This window comes from Castanea sativa, chromosome 5 (genome assembly GCF_040712315.1).
Source record: "Castanea sativa cultivar Marrone di Chiusa Pesio chromosome 5, ASM4071231v1".
NCBI classification, from domain to species: Eukaryota; Viridiplantae; Streptophyta; class Magnoliopsida; order Fagales; family Fagaceae; genus Castanea; species Castanea sativa.
This window is the reverse complement of record NC_134017.1, coordinates 20,466,048-20,486,540: the sequence shown is the minus strand read 5'-3', so window position 1 is coordinate 20,486,540 and position 20,493 is coordinate 20,466,048. Positions and strand designations below refer to the sequence as shown.

General features: G+C 33.9%; 1 pseudogene; it reads left to right on the top strand.

Annotated features, from left to right (window-relative positions):
• The first annotated feature begins 1,051 nt into the window (after positions 1 to 1,051).
• LOC142634890 (receptor-like protein EIX1) overlaps positions 1,052 to 20,493 on the top strand; it is a 43,436-nt pseudogene continuing 23,994 nt past the window's right edge.

Below are 20,493 nucleotides of genomic sequence, written 5' to 3'. Positions count from 1 at the left end.
TTCACACACATGTGGAGGTGTCTTGGATATCTTGTCACTATTCCCTTTTAATGGCAGAATCTCTCAATCAGGGAATCTTACCAGACATAGTATTAGCCGACCCAGATGTTTGCAGACAGCAATGGCCACATGAAGACCATTGGGAAATGTCTAATTCTTTATTTGGCTATGATGACCCTTACTACCATAACCATGATCCCGATGCAGATGTCGATGAAGAATGGTTTCAAGGAAGAGATGGGTGGGATGACTAAAGATAGATATATAAGAAATATATATTTAAAAAAAAAAAAAAAAAGGTGTCAGGAGCCATTATTTTTGACTTTTCAAAGTTACTATTTTGGCTTTTCTTCCTTTCCTTCTAATAATTTTGCCGTAGCTATTCCTTTAACATTACATCTATTGTATAATGTCCTTCGTCCTTTTCCACAACATAATTATCTATTGTTAGCAATATATCCGGAAGCGAATATCTTCTACACTAGCATCCTTACATCCGAAAGACAATTGTCACTCTAGTTCTAGGACCCCCACTACTTTGGACAAATGTCAAGAATAAGCCGGCCCTTACAACTCAAAGATTATCCTCTGAATGTAAAATATTTTTATCTTTTTTGTAAATTGTTGCCTATAAATAGGCCTTTTGTTTCCTTAGCTGAGCAGAGTCGAAGAATTAGAGAGTGAAAAAGAGTTAAAGAGAGTTAGCAAGAAAGAGAACCTTGTGTAATATTTCCCAGTTTATGTCTTCCAGTCCTGTAAAAAGCTTGTTGAATCTAATAATATCCTTCAGTTTGCTGTATCTTGTTCTATGTACTATTCCATGCTTTCAGTTTATTTTCTATAGTATCCTAGTAATATATGCCATTAATAAACGCCACTTCTAGGCTCACAGGTCCACAAGATAACTCAGGAGAAATCTATCAGCATGTGCTCATTGCTCTGTTTTTCCAAATCTTTTCTTTCAAAAGAGCAACATTTCATCATTACACTGAAGTGGCAAAGGGAACTTGTCATCAGCAAGGAAATGATTAAGATCTTGGTAATTGTGTATATGGTTTGGATTTCTGGGTCTGAATCATCAGTATTGTTTGAATCTGACTCATCTCCTAAGAAACGAACTCTAGTTTGGAAAAGTTTAATCTTGGGAGCTGAAACAACAAGACCATTGAGTTTGATGGTATGGAGGAATGCTCTTAAGTGGTTCAATATATTTGTCCCACTGCAGGACTCTGACTTGGTGGTTCAATTTTGCAAAGATGTGGAGAGTAGATCACAAAAGGTAGTCTTCTAAAATACTCTATTCTTATGTTTCCATTTTGTAAATTTTATTTTTTATGTTATAATATAATTTTTATTCACTTAATGCAAATACTTATGATCTATTTTTATTAAATATTTTCGTTAATAGATTTAAATCATTCAATTTCTCTGTAGAGATGAAGTGAAATTATGGGATTTTGAATATTTGCTCAAGGAGTTTCTGTTTTTGTTTTGTTTGCCCAACGCTAAACTTTATGACTCAATGAAAGACACTGTTTCACCGTGTAGAAATAAAAAGAAACCGAATCATTTAGTCACAAAATAGGCAAATGAGTGTAGGTAACTATAAAGAAACAGACAAAAGAGATTGAGAGAGAAATTATAGGAGTGTTAAACCATCATCCACCGGCAAGCCAATAGCTCTCCAACATCAGACTGACTAAACTGCTATTGGTAAATATATATATATTTTTTTAAATTGGTAATAAAAACTGAATATGGGTTAGATTTTGTTTAAACTAAGGTCTTTGGGTTAGAATTGATTTTATTTTGGGTATTTGGGTTGGATTTTATTTTGTTTAGGATTATTGTTTTTTGATAGAAGAGATTGAAATGGTGTCGCCTCACAGTAAATTGTTCATCTTCTACTACGTAGAAATCTCCCTCCGAAGATACTCTCAGCCAATCACAGGTTCTTTACAAATACAATTTCTTTGTTTTTAGTCAACTAAAATATTTGAATGGCTAAAATAGATAGGAATAGGTCCAGTGGCTAAGGGTGGAGCAGTATTCGTTGATCAACTCCAGTCTTTGGGAGGGAATTCGTGAGAGGCAGACATTAAAAAGGGATTAATCAGAGGTTATTCTGAAATGAATTTTCTATCTGGTTCGGACTGGGTATTAATTCAAGGTTTAAGTATTTTTTAATAAATACTGTGTAAATGTCAAGTGTAGCAATTTAAAAATGAATGTTTGATGTGAGATCCAATTTTGATGTATATTTGTGTTGTTAGTTAATTGCTCTCTTATTGCATTTAGTGTTAGCATCTTTTTACGATTTCACTTCTACTTGAGGTGATTGTCAAAATTCATTAGTTGCAATCACATATGTTTGTAGTAGCTTACCGTTGTGTGACATGTGAAGCTTTATTTTTTAATGATCATATCTGATTACAAAGTACCTAACTTTAGGGTGAGAATTTCTTAAAATTTTTAAGTTGTAACTGTGAAATGTAAATTGCACTTTGAAAGGGGTCATTATGCCTGTTTAATTTAAGTTTTTTGGTTATGTAATGGACTGTGTGTTGAGATTTACTTTTGTTATTGTTTGCTCTATCATGGTTTGTACTGAGATTTAATTTTGCTGATTTTGGTTCTATAAATTAAACTCAAAAGACTTTGGGTTTGTGCCTCTTGATTTGCAAGCATTGTTAGAGTTTTGATCTCATGCTGGGTTAAAATTATATGAAAAACTTATTGGATTAGCCGGTGTTCTTAAAAAGTTCTTGGATATTAAAAAAAAAAAAACACTACAGTTGGGTTAAACAAAGTAAAGCTGCCCATAGGTGGAACTGAAGTTACTCTTTTGGCAAATGGTTAAATCCTCTTGGGCTGTTAGATTTTTGACCAATTACAATCAGTGATAGGTTAATCCTAATGATTGATGTGTAGGTGTAGAGAAAAGTTCTAAACTCCCAAAGGTGGATAAAGAAGGCAAGATCAGCATCACGCAATTTGCTTCCTTTAATTTTGTTGCTTCTATTTGATTTGTAAAAAAGAGTTGGGATTGTCAAATGAGCTTCATCATCATATTTTAGTTTTTGATTTACCCTCCTACCATATTTTTAGAGTTCTATGCATATATTACATGATATAAATAAATAAAAACTATAAAGTCAGTACTATTATTCAAATGATAATTATTGGTGATTTCAAATGTATTATAACTACATTTTTCTATTGCATATTCCAGATACCTTATATTTTTTTGACAAAGATTGAGACAAATGCATCTATTAGTCCAATATTTATACAATTCTTAGATACCAAATGATTATGTGATATCTTGACTCTCGAGACACAACATGCTAATTTGACTATCCTTCAATTCAATTGTGGTTGTATGATAATACTTTGTCCTGTTTTTTTTTTTTTTTTTTTTGCAGATTTGTATTTAGTGAAATTGTTAGATATCTGCATGGAAGTACAATATCCAATCTGTCTATGTATAATTTTATGATTTTTAAATTTAATGTAAAAAAAATCATTTCCAAGTGATTCTAAATTGCAAAAGATCATAATGATTTGTCTCTATAATATACCTTAAGAATGTTTTTTTTTGGAAACATGTAAAACCCAAAAATCTAGGGCCTTGTATGTCCATGAAGAAGGCTATCAATTTTATTTCCAAGACATCATATATGCTTGCTTCTACGATAGATATGTTTGATTATAAACTCATTGAGAAGAATGTTGTTTTATAATTGCCATCATCTGAGACTTTTTTTTAATAACTAAATTGATATCAATGTGTTCCTACTTTCTATTGAATCTTCTGAGTTAAGATTTTTGCTAATTACAGTAAATTTGGTGTTACAAAACAAAGAAGGAGCTGGAACTGTGGGCCACAACAACTTGGGTACTTTGGAATGCAAGAAACAAAGCATACTTTGAGAAAGTTCAGACACAACCTAAAGTCATTTTGGATGTAGCTCTAGCATTGCTGGTGACATATTAGATGCTCTTGGCCACTCAAGAAAACATGATTATGGTGCAGAAGGGTCTTCGTTGTTTTGTTAGTTCAAAGGGAAGCCTTGTATGTTTTTTCTTCATAATTTGTATGGCTAACAAACTAGCCTGGGCTGTGTGCCCAGGTCTTTATCTTTGTACATGGTTTTTTACTTCTGAAAAAAAAAAAAAAAAAAAAAAAAAAAAAAAAAAAAGTCATTCTATCTAGTATCTCAAAAAAAAAAAAAGTGTTACAAAACAAACTGGTTGAAATTTATAAATCACCTTAATTGCTATAACAGATATATGGTTGATAACTAAATAGACACGGACGCCATTCATTTCTTTATTCATACCAATGTGCTTATTTACTTAAGCAGTTAATAGAATTAAACGAAATTTAGGACTCTATTTTAACTTTGAGAAATATAGGCTTTGGGATGGTTTAATTATTTTTTAGTGTTATTCTCTATTTGGATACAACAAAAGTGCTAAAATAGAAAAGAAGATGTTTGATCACTGTGCAAATGCTGCAACTTTATTTCAATAATTGCATTGGGAAGAAATTAGTAAAACAATACATTCAAAATTTTCCCGTGCATCGCACGGGTTAGCGACTAATACTCTATAATACTGAGTCTTTCTTCCTTATTTTCATCCTCGGGGGGGGGGGGGGGGGCCTCTCTCGTTGTTTGTTTCCTTCTCTTACAAATTTATTGATTTTGGCCAAAGTTGAACTGTAAAAACTCACTGTTTAAAGTGGGCTTGGGCTGTTAGATTTTAGGTCCTTACATATATATATATATGATTTAAAATTTAATTGATTTTAGACTTTGTGGTTTTTGTACCCAATAATTCCTTGCCACAAAAATTAAAAGCTTAGATGGACACGTGGCTAAAAATTTAACTCCGATTTAGAATCTAATTGGATTTGGACTCTTCAATTTTTACAATCAATAATTCACTTAGTACAAAATTAAAAATTAATTAGGACACATGGTGCAAAATTGAGAATCCAATTATAATCTAATTGGATTATCTCTAAGTTTTGGCTATTAATATGTGTGTATATATATATGATCATTAAGCTCATATTATATGCGTTATTTTAAACTACAAAAACAATTTATATTTAAACAATTGATTGATGACATGACTATTGATATTTGATTACCTTGAAATTTTGCAAGTATGGAAAATATAAGTAGATAATGTAATTCAACAGTGGATTTGTCAAAATTTGCACCCACTTAAAAAATATTGAGTGGTGTAACATTGCTTAAAGTTTTACTTGGTGTAACTTGAACCCATGCCCCATATATATATATATATATATATATATATATATATATAGAGAGAGAGAGAGAGAGAGAGAGAGAGAGAGAGAGAGAGAGAGAGAAGGTAGGGTTCAAGTTACACCTAGTGGAACTCTAAATAATGTTACATCACTTAATAATTTTTAATTGGGTGTGAATTTTGACAAATCCACCGTTATATAAATTATATAATATGCAAAGAGTTAAATGTTGAAATTATCTATATTTTTGATTATGTACAAAAATCAGTAGGCTAAATGCTCTGTGTATTCACAACAGTTGGATGACATGAAGAGAAAGAAAGTAAATATTAAAGGTGACCGGTATGAACCGGCCATAGACCCTTCGATGGTTAAGTCAGTTTTATCTCTAGAATACAAGAGTAGTGAGTGGATGAATAGTAGAACGTACCTTGGTTGGATGAGGCTTGGTCCCTTTTATAGAGAGTTTGAAGTGGGTCTACTTGTTGGGTGCTACTAATATCGTGGAAGATGTTTGAACTTAGTGGAGAGAATGGAGTGAATTTCGGAGAATTCATCCCACGTTTTGAGATAATGGTTAGTGGTCTAACATTTGAGTTTATGGAAAACACTCAGAAATTTACTAAGTGTTTGCTGGTCATCCATACCTTCTCGTGGTATGGACGACCTGTTTCTCCTTAGAAGGCAAGATTCTCTTTGGATGACTGGTGATAGTCCTGGATGTACTCATTTTATGCTTGTGGTGCATATTTCTCTTTTCTCCTTTCTAAAGGCTGCTTTGGACATTGCTGGTCTTGGACGACCATTATGGACAAAGAACACTTGATGTTGATCACCGTCAATTTTAGTGTGAGTACTCGGTATTTTAAAATTTTAAACATTAAGGCATTGCACTGAATTTGTCCCTAATCAAAATATGAGGAGTATCCAAATCTATTTCCTAATAATTGGTAAATTTTTTTAAGGAGAAGTTATGATTCTTAAATTTTTGTCTTCCAATAAACTTTGCTCAAATTTTACCAGATGGAATGCTTGTATTCTTTCCATCTTACTACGAAATGGACCCATGCATTGGGCGTAGGAGGAATACGGTAACCGGTAGGGGTTCAAACACTTAAAGTTTTGCTTTTATCTCATGAAAAATTATGTCACATTTTTCAATAGAATTGTGTAAATTCTACAACAATATGGGAATGAATTTGAAAACATAAGAAACTTGTGGTAGAACCTACACAATCTTCACTGTTTTCTTTGTCAATTGAGGTAACTAGTGATAGGCTAGGAACGTATTGACCCCTTGTGATGGATTAAGTTGATTAATTAGCCAAGTTATTAATTAATCAAATTAACATGCAAACGCGTGGTAGCACAAAAAAATCACCAATTAAACTAAAGGATGCAGCGGAAAATAAATGACACAGTGATTTGTTTAAAAATGGGGAAAACCTACACGGCAAAACTCCACCGGGTGATTTTAAGGTCACCACTCCCGAAATTCCACTATTATCACAACAAGTGGTTACAGGTAAAGGAATCCCAAGTACCTTTCCAACCTACAGTTGAACCCTTACCCCAATACCCAATTGGACTTGTTCTGTAGTGACGATTTTTCCTTTTCGATGCACGGCTCCCAAATACGTGACTAACCAATTGCGCGGATCCCAGTACACGACTTCAATCACCAACTAGAGAAGATTGTTGGCTACAAAGTTCTTCAATTCATCCACACGATGAAGATCAAGAAGATGCTTGGTTACAAAACCCTACGGTGCAAAGACACAGCAACTTCTTCACAAGAGAGATGAACTAGGGCAAGAACTTTGTCTCAAGTTACAATTTGCATGAACAAGAATTTCTCAATGCTTGTGCAACTTGCCACACTTTGACGGCCCTTAAAATAATCATTTTATATGTCTAGGGTTAGGAGAAAAAAATGCCTAAAGACACATCCACGGATTGGAATCAAAATAAAACTCAGAATCTGTTTTTCTTAAATCTCGACAGCTAAAGGTGTCGAGGTGCTGTCAAGTAGCTGTCGAGCCTCGGGGCTAGAACAGCTTCTTAAAGCTCAATAGATGCAGCTATCGAGCCAGTTGTCGAGCTTTAATGAAGAGCACTTCTAAGCTTGTTTCTTGAGCAGACTGCATGGCTTTAACACTTGATCTTGAAACCTTATTTCTTGAAGCATTAACCTCATCCTAAATCTACCCAATTACAAGTAAAGTGCGTTTTAACAAAGGATTAGCCAATTACATAAATAATGAATGACATATGTTCTAAACAAGTGAAACACATATGTCCTAACAACTAGCTACAATGACCAATTTATCCAATTAATTATGTCACAATTTTATAAGTATGCCATCTTCTTTCCAGCCTTTAGTTGATCCACGTGGATTGGTTTTGGCAGGACTATATGGCTAGGTTGTAGGATATCTCAGCTTCTAGCGCAGTGTTTTTGGCTGTTTGTTATGCTCTTGTAGACTTCTGAATTTTGTGTGGACAGAAATTTGCTTAGCATTTTTTTGATTATCATAAAACTACTTTGGGTTTTTGGAAGCATCCGAAGTCCAAACCTTTTATAAAAAATATATATACACACATAATTTTTATTGAAGAAATGAACCATTTCTTGCATACTTGGTGAAAACATGAGATAGCCTTAAAGAAATAGGTAAACAAAAAGTCATAATGTACTCATTTGGCATCATCGTCATCCTAAGATGATTTCAAATAATGTTTTCTTGATAAAGTCTTTGCTGAGAACAGGGACGGAGCTAGGAGTTAGAGTTAGAGTTAGAGTTAGGGGGGCAGGTCTGTTGTTGGTTATGTGCGCTGGCTCCAACCTTTGGTTCTACTACTTAGCCATTTGAGGGATTTTGTGTGTGTGTGTGTGTGTGTGAGACTCTGATGTTGGGTAAGGACAAAATAATTTTATTAAAATTTTTTTAAGGGCCAGGTTTTTTGTGTTGGGTGAAATTGGTTAATTGGGCTTATTTTGTTTTAGATTTAGTATTAGTAATTTTTATTGTTGTGCTAACTTTTTGGGCTTGTATATTTTGTTTTAGATTTTAGATCTATTGACTTTTTTATAGTCTTTATGAGGAATACTAGAGCTACAAACTTTATTACAAATTGTTGATGTAGTGAGTGGTTATAGGTAAGTCAAAAAGTGGTGTAAGCGGTTGGCCAAGTGCGAACCAATATGAATTTTTTAATTATTTTTATAAAATCAAGTAGTTTTAAAGCTAGATTGCAAGATCTTTCCCGAAGTATTTAGCATTTCCTATATTTGAATAAAATAATAATTTATTTTATGGGTTGGTTAACGTTTCATTTCTAGATGCGAATTTGCTTCTTGATGCCAAATTTTCTAAGTTCAAGCCCATCTATTTCTGTTTCTTTCTCCTTTCTCTCTTGAGTCAGGATGTGCATAGGGATGGTAATTTTGTACCGCCTCGCTTGACCAGCCTCTCCCCACTTTTGCTCGCACAGATTTTCCCCACCCCGCAAAGGTAATGGGACGGAGATGAGGTGAGATTTTTTATCCGCATTATACGAGCAAGGCAGGGGTGGGTTTAGACTTTTTAGACTCACCCCGCCCTGCCTCATCCCCACTCCGCTCCGCATTGATAAAGGTTAAATCATAAATTTTTTATACCCTAAAACCCTACTATTTAATTAAACATATCATCAACTTATTTTATTCCACCCAATATGACTTTCTGCCTCTTTTTTCTCTCTAGTAAAGTTAGAAATAAGGTAACAATTATAAGGTTTTGGAATTAAAGGATATTGAGAATTTTTTAATATTAAAATTTGGGATTTTAATACTAAAATCCCAAATTTGGGTTTTTTTTTTTTGTTGTTGTTGTTTTTATTATGGGTTTTTTTTTTTTTTTTTTGGGAAAAGCATTTGAATGGGTTGGGCTGAACAAAATCACTCAACAAGTTTTTCTTTTTCTTAGCTAGAGCTTCAAATTAAAGGCCTCATAACAAAAACATACTCATTTATTCGAAAGATGTAGGATCAATTAGAATCTCAGACGCAGGTTTGACCCTCATAATCGTGGGTCCAAACAGACTTTTAATAATTTTTGTGAATTTTGGGAGGGATATTATTTTATTTTATTTTGTTGTTAAAGTTTTTGGACTGATTTCTAATTTTCTATTGTTATTTGGGCTTATTTGTATTTGTGTGGATAATTTTTTAGTTCAACCTTCAACCGGCCAAAATTTTGGAGAGTCTAAATTTTGGGTTCAATAGACTCAAATTTTTATTTTGGGTAGTCAAATTTTTATTTTATTTCAATATACCCTTAAATTAAAATTTTTTAAGGCATGTAATTTTTTTTTTCCCCAGGCAGCTCCGCCCAAATGCCTGCCATTTCTATGTAGAAAGCGTGGAAAGCGTACTTTTGAAGTTTGCCCATTATTCTCATGTTGCAGGTAATTCTTTTAACTCTAAGCACATGTTTGTCCCTCCATACATACATATACATACATAATTGGGCTTACTAAAGTAAGGGGATTTAAAAGTAAGGTTTATTACCTCAAGGATCTTCTGGAAACAAGAGATTCTATAGAAATTAGAAAACCACATATCATATGAAGGATAGAAGAGTGATTCCAGTTCTAGCACAAGGATCAAGGGAATGAACTATATGATAATTTGGATACCGCGAATTCTATATGCTCTAGAACCAAACATCTTTTGGGCTCGTAGTTACCTTTGGTATCACTGATTCACTATGTTGCTAATACCGTATTCTTGTTTTATTTTATTGTTCATGTAAATGTGCTTCTGCTTACCTCAAATTATAATAATTGATGTTAAAACGGCCGCTGCTGCATAACAGAATTTAAGTAACATTTAGTGTAAGAAGGGACTTCTACCCCCAAAAGTATGGGGTGCTTCGGCAATTCGTACATTTTTAGTCATGGGCCTCTTTGGATATATAATTGGTTTGGAGGTCACGGAGACTCGGAGAGAGGCTTCCAAAAAAAATTCATTCATTGGAAATATTGGGCCAAATATTAATTTTAGTAAAGGAACATACTAAACCCATATAGTAACAAAGATACAAAAGCCTGGAAATGAAAGCTCAGATGGGCAGTGATTCACTTGCTAAAGAGAGGCACATGATGATTTAAGTCAAAGGAACACTCTGGGGGCACGTGATAGACAATAATAATGGTAATTATATGTCAATCGTTACGGATCCGTTTGGTTAGGCGTTTTGGGAGATTAAAGTGGCATTTTTAAAATCTAAAACTTTATTTTGCAACTATAACTCCTTGTAACTTTTTATAAATACTCATTTTAAACTTAAAATACAGTTTTATAACAGCTTATACATATGTGGGATACATGGAAAAAGAATGAAATGGAGGAAACATGGCATTAGAGATGGAACCAGATCCTTAAAGTATAAATAGAGACCTCGTTCAGTAAGGAAAGGACACCATGAACACACTAACAGATAAGAAAACTTAGTTAGAGCACATATCAGAACACTTTCAAAGATCTGAGACTAGGTTCTTAGGAATTATTTTCTTAGTCTTTTAGGTTTGTAAGGAGATCTTCATCGTTCGCTTGTAAGTTTATGTCTAAGTACTTATGTTTAAGTTTAATGTGATCTGTACATATTTATGATAATTTGATCCATATGAATGTCCATTTCAGTGCAACTTCGTATTATTAGGATTGAATCAACTGAATTCTTGTGATTTGCCTTTAATCAAGATGATCAGCTTTAATTAGTTTAATTTCAATCGAAATGATTTACTTCCAGCCCTTTGATTTGGAGATGATGTAATATGTCTTAGTCAATTAGATAAGTTAGACATTTCAAGAGCTTAGTACTTAGAATTTTTCATTCCCTTTAGTTGTTTACTTATTCATATTTCAAAAGTCTTATTAAGCATTTCCGGACCCAAGATCATATTCTCTGAGGACAAAGTGCACTTTGAGCATAGACTAGTTTATAACTCCGAAAAAGGCCTAACTAATCATTCGAGTAGGCTTTCTTCTTGGATCAGTGAAGATTGCAGCCAATGGAGAGTGCAACAACCAATCTAGTCATGTCACCAAGCTTGATCTTCGGAACCCAAATGAAATGGAAATCAACTATGATGCACATTTGAATTCGTTCCTTGGTGGTGAGATAAGTTCTTTGATTAACTTGAAATATTTAAATTACTTTGATTTAAGCTCGAATTGTTTTGGAGGCATTCCAATTCTTGAAGTGTTGGGGAAGCTAGAGAACTTGATGTATCTCAATATCTCTGATGCATTGTTTTTTGGGGAAATTCCTCCTCACCTCAGCAATTTGTCCATGCTGATACATCTTGACCTTCATTACAATAGACTTGTATCCCCAAAATTTGGATTGGGTCTCAAGTCTCTCTTCTTTGAAGTACCTAGATATGAGTCAATCGAATCTAAGTGGTGTCGGAGAAAATTGGGTAAATGCAATTAACATGCTTCCTTCCCTTCTAGAGTTATATGTATCTGATTGTCAGCTTGGAAGCCTTCTACCTTCCCTTCCTTTCGTTAATTTCACCTCTCCTTTTGCCCTTGATTTATGGAACAATGAATTTTACTCTTCCATGCCACAATGCTTTTTTAATCTTTCCAGCCTCACAAAACTCAATCTTGGCTTGAGTAAGTTACAAGGTACCATTCCATATGATTTTGTGACTGTAAGAAAAATTGAGCACCTTGATTTGCATGGAAATGAAAAAATCACAGGCCGATTGCCAAGCTGTTTTGGAAATCTTTGTAAATTGAAGACTCTAGATCTTTCAGGGAACAATTTTAGTGGCAATATTGCTGGGATTTTAGGTAATTTCTCGACTTGCTTGAACAATAACCTGAAGTCCCTTACTTTGCATTCTAGTAAGCTAATTGGAAAATTTTCTGATTGATATATTGGGGATATTTGGAAGCTTGAGACAACTCTCTTTGGGTTACAACTTTTTTAGGGGTTCAATTCCAGCATCTATTGGCAAGTTGTCATCCTTGCACTACAAGAAATCTATACTATTGCGGTGGATTTTTTGCAGCGGGTGCGAAAAATGCTACTATATGTTGCATATTGTGGCGTTGTTTTGGACCGCCGCTGTAAATGGGGTCTATTGCGGCATTTTATTGGACCGCTGCAGTAACTCTAGTCTTTTGCGGTGTCCTATAGCGGTGAGACATAGAATCACCGCAATATATATGTTTTAGTGTAGGTAACTTAGATATAGCGACTCTCCAAAAATCCGCTGCAATAAATATATCATTTTGCGCAGATACTATAGCGGCGGTAGAGAAAACCGCTGCAATATGTGAGTTGTAGCAGTGTTGATATGACCACCACAATAGGTACCTATTTTGTGGCACGTCTTCTTAGTTATAGCGGCGATAAAGATAGCTACAATAGACCTTCTAATTTCCCGCCTCCCCCAAAATCTTCCTTCTGTTTTTTTTTTTGTCTTTTCATTTTTGCCAAAAACACTGTCTCTCTCATTTCACTCTATCTCTCTAACTCTTCAGAGACCCCAAAACACTATTAACTCTATCTCTCTCTAACTCTTCAGAGACCCAAAATCTTACCCAAACACCCAGCTCAAACATTATTCACTCTATCTCTCTCTCTCTCTCTCTCTAGCTCTCTCTCCCTTTCTCTCACTCTCCCTCTCGATCTCTAACTCATAGACCCAAAATCCCACCACCGCCGCTACCTTCACAACAACCCCACCACATCCACCAGACCGTCGACTCAGTGGCCGCCACCTAGCAACCCCAATCTACCTCATTTCACTCCCAAAAACCAAACACTCTCTCTATAAGTTGTCTCGAACACTCTCTATGATGTTTTGATTTTTTTTTTTAAAATGGATTTTTTACTTTCATTTATTTATTTATTTATCTGATGATAAGAAACAAAGTTCAATGTGCATTGGTTTGTGCTTTATCAGTTTATGGGTATCCCTGTGATGTGTTATCCCTGTGATTTTCAAAGGTGCGTTGGTTTGTCAATGGAAATTTTACATTAGATTATGGGTATCCCTATGATTAGGGTATTTTACTACTCTTGTTTGATTGTTAATGAATATGTTTTTTTATTTTTGGTTTGAGATGTTAGATGTGTCCAAATGCATTATTATTGTCTTGGTTTATGTTTCATTGCTGACAGTATTTTTTATTTATGGAGAGCTTGAAATTGATTTTTTTTTTTTTTTGTGTGGTCTTGGTTTGTGTTTGGTTGTTGAGAAAATGGTAGAAAGGAAAGGAAAATTAGAGGGAAATTAGCTTGGTTCAGAAGTTTGATTTTGTTCTATGAATTGCACACATACATTTAATTGAAGTTAGAAAATGAAAAGTAATGAAAAAGTGAATTGAAGGTTGCAAAACTTTTTTCTATTTGGTAATGAAAAAGTGAATGAGAAGTCAATAAATGGATAATCTATTCAGCATTTCATGACAAGTCTTAATAAAGTTTATAATGACTTGATTATAAACTGACTTAGCACCAAGTCAATAAATTTATGACTTTTTAATTCAATGTATTAGATAAATTGAAAGGGATCAAAAGGATAAATGGTGCAACCCTTGTTGTTTGCATGAATATATAAATAGGGATAGAAAGATTTGTTTGGAACCTTAAAGCTAGTACATGTTATCTTGAGAAAGAAAACAATATATGGGATACTAAGGATGGGAGTGGCAATTCTCCTTTAGTAGATGTAGATGGTGGTACTCCCAGAGAATTGCAGTTAGCATACTTATATGTTTTGTGACTAGTTTATTCTCCTTGTAGAATTAGTTATAATTTAAAACATTGTGGTCAAGGTGAGAGAGACACAAAACCCTTAATACTATGTCTGACTACAATTAGCTAAAGAAAATGCTGGACATTAATTCGATTCTGGTGTATCTTTCAATTTGGATCTGGTTTATATAAAATAATATATACGTTAGACAAGAAAACTATCACTTGTTTCTTCTACCAAACCTATATTCGACTCTATCATCAGTTTCTTTAAAATAATGGTACTATATCTGACAACACTATGATAATTTCATTTTAAATAATTGGTACTATGTCTCATAACAAAAAAAAAAAAAAAAACGCTTAGGGTTTGGTTGATATGTTTAATTAGATCTTGATTTGTTTGATATTATTTATTAGAGTTAAAATATTACTCCCCTTTTAAAACCTTGAGAAAGGTTAATAATAATTACAAATTGCCTGCAAAGTTGATTGCTCCATAAACTGTTCTTCCAAAACCAAAACTGCTATGTTCTTTATTAAAACTCTAACAGACGAATGAATTATTAGTGGAGGGCTATTTTTGTTGTTGTTTCCCTCTTATTTTTCTTTTTTAAAAAGTATTGTTCTTGTGAATAATAATTAGTTACATGCAGTTGACTTTCATTCATATTACATTTTTTTGCTTCTGTTTTTGTTTTTGTTTCTTTTTTGTTATGTTATGTAATGTGTCCAAGCTTTTTTAAAAGAAGGAAGCCGTAGGCTGGTTTTGACCTTGATGTCTAGTTTGCTTAGTTGACTTTTTTGTTTTTTTATATAATATTTCTGTTTAGTTGACTTGGTATAGCTATTTTGTATTTATGTAAAACTTCTTAAATTTTCATTTTTTTAAATACAATTAATTTTTATGCTACTTAATATCATTTTTTAAATACAACTATCTCAAATGAACGAAATTGTTTGGTAGATACTTAATTAAGTAATAGAAATTCAAAACTTCCGAGCAGAAATTCTTATTTTCTACCTATTCAAGTCTGATATTTCTTTTGCTTCTTTTCAAGACTAACTCACCTATTCAAGTCTGATATTTCTTTTGCTTTTTTTCAAGACTAACTCTTAGGAAGAAAATTTTTTGGCCTAAAAGTGTATATGTTCTTAATCTGTACCCCAATAGATAAACTAGACAATAGCTATGTCTTGGCTTGAAAGATATTGAATGCTTCAATATTTGCACAACTTGGCCATTGATTTCCTTGTTCCTAACCAATCATTTCAACCCTTGTTATATTTCTGTTGCTTTGTCATATGCATAGATAGTCTTCCGCTGTATCTAATGTTATTATGTCTGCATGATGTTATGTTTTGTTTAAACAGCTTATAGATGCTCTAATGAATTCCAGTAGGTGGATAAGTTACCCATATTTTGTTAAGGAGTGTTTTATAATATTAGAAGTTTCCAACTATGAAATGGCAAGAAATTGAAGTTGTTAACTTGTTAATTTAGTTAAGTTTAATGACAACTCCATAGTAAGTTAATGCAACAGCATTATGTAAAGCAAAGGATAAAGAGAAAAGGGAAAAAAAAAAAACTTAATGTTCCTTTCAATTGTTTTGTGTTAATATCATGCACAAGTTTTGCAGTATCAACTTGATATCAACTTTTTTTTTACTTGTCATTGTGCTTATATACTTGTTTGTATTTAACACTTGGACAGTTTAAATGGCAAGGCGAAAAGCAAATTTGTGCACGCGTTCTAAGAGCATAACCCTGGAAGGAGCTTCTACATAACATGTAGATCAAGAAACAAACCAAGAAATGCACGAAGATTCTACGCAAGGTATGAGCTTACAACTTGATATAAAATTTGGTATTAGCTTGCTTAAAAATTCTATTAAAAAAAGAATAAAGGAGCAGACTCTATGTCTCAGCCCCTGCCCTATATGTCTCATGATGGTTGTTGTCATGTCTGATGTCTTAGCCCCTGCCCTATAAATACAATCCCTAAAGTCCCTTTAATTTTTAAAAAGACCCCTTGTACATTAAATTTTATGATATTAATCATTACGAAAAAATATAAGTTCAATTTCATATATATTTACTTGCTTTAACGATATTGTCTCCTTTAAATTTCAGATGTACAGCCACCTGTATGTGCCACTTGCGGGCCAAGCAAGTACTTGGATGTTTGGGATCGTCCCAACAACCAAGTAATTGAGTTGCCGCTAAATAGTATGCATCAACCGGTTGATAAAGGGGTGAGGGATTTGACTGGTTTCTTGGGGACGATTGCGCGAAAACCCCACATATGTCTGATTAGATATCTAACTTGGAGGGACGTGCCAAAAGAACTTAAAGAAGAGTGTTGGTGTCTTGTAGAGGTAAACCAGGAACTTATAATATTTGTAATTATGACAGTTTGTACTAGGTTATACATAAGCATTTGAGAATGAAAAAATTTGTAATTTGCTAACTCAAGTATTTGATTGTAGCGAAAATACGTCGTCCCTACTAATCCAACTGTATATGCGCCTTTGAAGACATTTACCTTACATAAAATTAGGAAGGCTTGGAGGGATCACAAGTATAGGCTGAAAACATCTCATTACATACCGCATCCAAGAAACAAAGCACGAGTGAAGAACAACCAACCCAAGGGATGCATACCAGAAGATTGGGATGTTCTTGTTGACCATTGGTGTACTGATGATGCAGTGGTATGTTTGTTTTCTCTCTCCCTACTTTTCATTTTTTATGTATCTAATTATTCTCCAATGTCAAATATGTTTGAAGCTAGTGAGTGAGGGAGAGACCTATTGGTTTTGGTTTTATTTTTTGATACAATAGGATTTGAAATGTACAATATTTGTTTCATAATGATTACTTCTTTTTTTTTTTTTTTTTAATTGTGCTAATTGCTGCTTCCATCCTGATTCCAATCAATCTGAACCTTGCCTAATCATGAACCATATGAGTAAATAGATTTTCAAAATAATGCCAACATTCTTTAATATTCATTACAAACCATGAGACAACTTAATTCTAAAAGAAAAAAAAAAAGAAAGTATGAGACTAGCTACTTTTTTTCTTTTCTTTTCTTTTTTTTTTAATGAGAGTATGAAACTACTTTAGTTGTACCCAGAATTTCTTAAATCCCACCTAATTTTATGTTATAGCAATGAAAGGATGTGCTACTTTGGATCATGACAAATCATCTACTACACTAATAATGTAGCTAAAAAGGGTAGCATCTATGATGCATAACAAACTAAGACATTAGTAGGATTTAGTATATTTACTATTCTTGTTCTAATGCAATTAGTTTTTAGCATATAAAATATATATCAATATAATAGCCAAAGTTATGTGAGTTAATTATTGTAGGATAATAACAAAGGCATGTTTTGGATGACATGCTTGGATTCGTTGTAATAAGTACTAAACATTCTGTTGTGCATAATGTACACACATTGTATATATGCTTGTTATTATGCTTTGGTGAGGTTGCTGTGCTGGCCTTATTGTGATTTTTATGGCAGTTGGTGTTGATTATTTCTTTGTGATGATGCTGAAATTCGTCAGTAAGTTATGCAGTCATTATGTGCTCTAGAAAAAACCTGTACAACAAGGAAAAACCCTACAGAGAGCACCGGTGTGGTACTGGCCAAATACCCTCCGAAGGTCAAGTTAGAGATTGTTCACAACTCTAGAGTGCCAGAGCTGGGAGAAATTATGCGTACCTTATTTTCTGATGGTCTTGGGTTTTTATAGTGATGTAGAACCGAATTCTGTTTCTTGGGCAAGAGGTTGTTTTCCTTATGGGGAAGATCCTAATAAATGTGCATATTTCACGGGATTCTTCCCATATAGGGATTCCACTGACCAGAGCCAATCGTAGGGCACAAGATATTTCCCTTTAAGACTCCTTGGGGCTTACTCAAGCCGTGTTGGTGCCACGTGGCCTTGATATCCGTTAGTCCCGTGTCCGTATACCAAAGATCCGTCCACTATAGGGAACCGTCCATCGTGTGAACTCTCCATCTGGTGCCTCAATCCATCATCCTGTTTATGTGTTTTAAAAACCCATTATCTTAGCACCCTCGCCTATGGCAGGCTTGTTTGGATGAATCCATCTACCTCGATTTTACTCTCTTCACTTTGTTTATGCAAATTGGGTGTATTTGATTTCATGGATTTGTAATAGTTGAGTTTGCTTTGTTTTCCATGGCTATTGTAGTGATGGAAAGTTTTAAACTTGCAACTGGACAAGAGAAACTGTGGTACTTTGGGTAGACAATTCATCTAATAGGTTAGACTAATTTGTCTTTTGTTTCATTGAACAACAAGTAAAGATGACATTGCAAGGCAAATCCGTAGTTTATTCATTATTATCTTACTGCTAGGTTGGGTAATTAGTGACCTTTGTTGTGGATGCAACACTTTGTATTTTGTAGAGAGAGGAGAGCAATTTTTATTTATTTATTTTTTTGAAAAATAAATGAATCAATTTTGTTTTTGCAATATATATATATATATATATATATATATATATATATATATATATATATATATATATATATATCCTGTTGGAACTTGTAAGCTTTAATTGTCTTTTCTTAGATGACAAGCTAAATAATTTGTTTCTTTGGGTTGGTCTATAATCTGTCTCAAGCATCATTGTTCTCTAATGTTTGTTTGTCTTGTAAATGAAGTTATTCCATGCGTAAAATGTTGATATATTTTGTAATTCTATCATTTTGTAGATAGAATCAGAGAAGAATAGGGACCATCGTTCTAAACAAGAGGACTTACATACTGCTGGTTCATGTAGCTTTGTCGTGCACGTTGCAAAGAAGGTAATAAGTATTATGACTAATTTTTAAATGATTTGATTTATCTTAAGTTTTTTTTCAACCAATATTCATCATTACATAAATATGTTGTTCATATTGCAGGCAAAAGTGAATGGACGTCTTGTAGAGTGTGCAACATTATATTCAATACTGCATACTCGTAAAGATGGATCCGCAGTTAATCCTGTAGTGCAAGAAAAAATGGTGAGTAATCCATTTCATATTTAGGGTATAGTGGTTTTGTTAAAAAATGGTGAATTGCTCTTGTTTAAGACATTAAAAATTTAAATAATTATTTCCTTATTTATACTACTAATTTAGAAAATTCAAAGAGAACTTAGGCTATTGAGTCTATGAAAATTGAAAATTGTGAACTTAGACTACTGTTGTTTGTTGATAATGATCAACAAAGCTAGATGCCTATTTGGAACTGCTGGTAGAATACGTGTATGCATTAAATAAACTTCTGGAAATGGTTCTTAAGTGCTTGGTCAATGTATTGGCCTTAACTGTAGCGACTCACAAAGTCTAGCTTCTAGTTAAATTAATGTAATATTTCATTAATGCAAAAGCTACTTACTGTACTGATTAGAAACGGATGTACACTAGCTGGTATGTAATTTTACAAATCGAAAACTAGCCTAATGTGTGTTGATTTTTGGGGTCGAGTACGCAAATTCTAGATGGACTAGCCAGCTAGATAGTTCAATGCCAATATATTTAGTAGTAGGGGGAAAAACCTATATTATCTTTTCATTGCATTGATGTATCCATTAATTCCAATATTAGTGAAATAACTTCACTAAATATGTAAGGTTGAAATTTATCAACCATTTTGTTGGCTTTATTCCATGCCAATTTGCTTGTAATTCAGCATTTAGAAACCCTATATTTAGATGGGATTCATGTAAGGGTAGTATGTGAGAAAGTGTGAAGAAATGCTCAAGACTGTACAGTGAAGTAAGGACTTGCGGCTGGATCTCGTGGGTGGCTCGCAGCTTGCAAGCTGCCAGATGATGCACACGAGTGAAGCATGCAGAGAAGATGAACAGTCATGCCAGCTGGAGCACTATAGGACAAAAAGTCCAGTCTGGCCATTCTGTTTGCTCGCAGCTTGAACTCGCGACTTAGTCAAGTCACGAGGTCAAGTCGCCAGCCAGCTCTATTTAGAAAATCCTGACTCTTCGCATTCCATTCTCACTCCAGTATAAATACCCCTTATACCCACAAAATGTAGAGAGCTTCTAGAGAGAATTTTTGAGAGAAAAACCCTAGAGAAAAACAAGATTGATTCATCCACAATCTTTACATAGAGACTCTTCAAATTCCTTTACTCTCTTCTAGGAATGGCAACGGGTCGGGTTCGGGCCGGGTTTTTGCATACCCGGACCCGACCCGCGGGCCAAGACCCGGAACCCGGACCCGGCCCGATTATTAATCGGGTTTTTTTTCCAGGGCCCATACCCGCCCTGCCGGGCCCCGTTTATCTTCTTGGGCCTAAATCTAGCCCAACAATTTTTTTTTAAGCCCATTAAAATTTTCCCTAGATTCAAGCCATTTAACATGGCCCAAATGCCAAAATTTGGCATTTAGGCC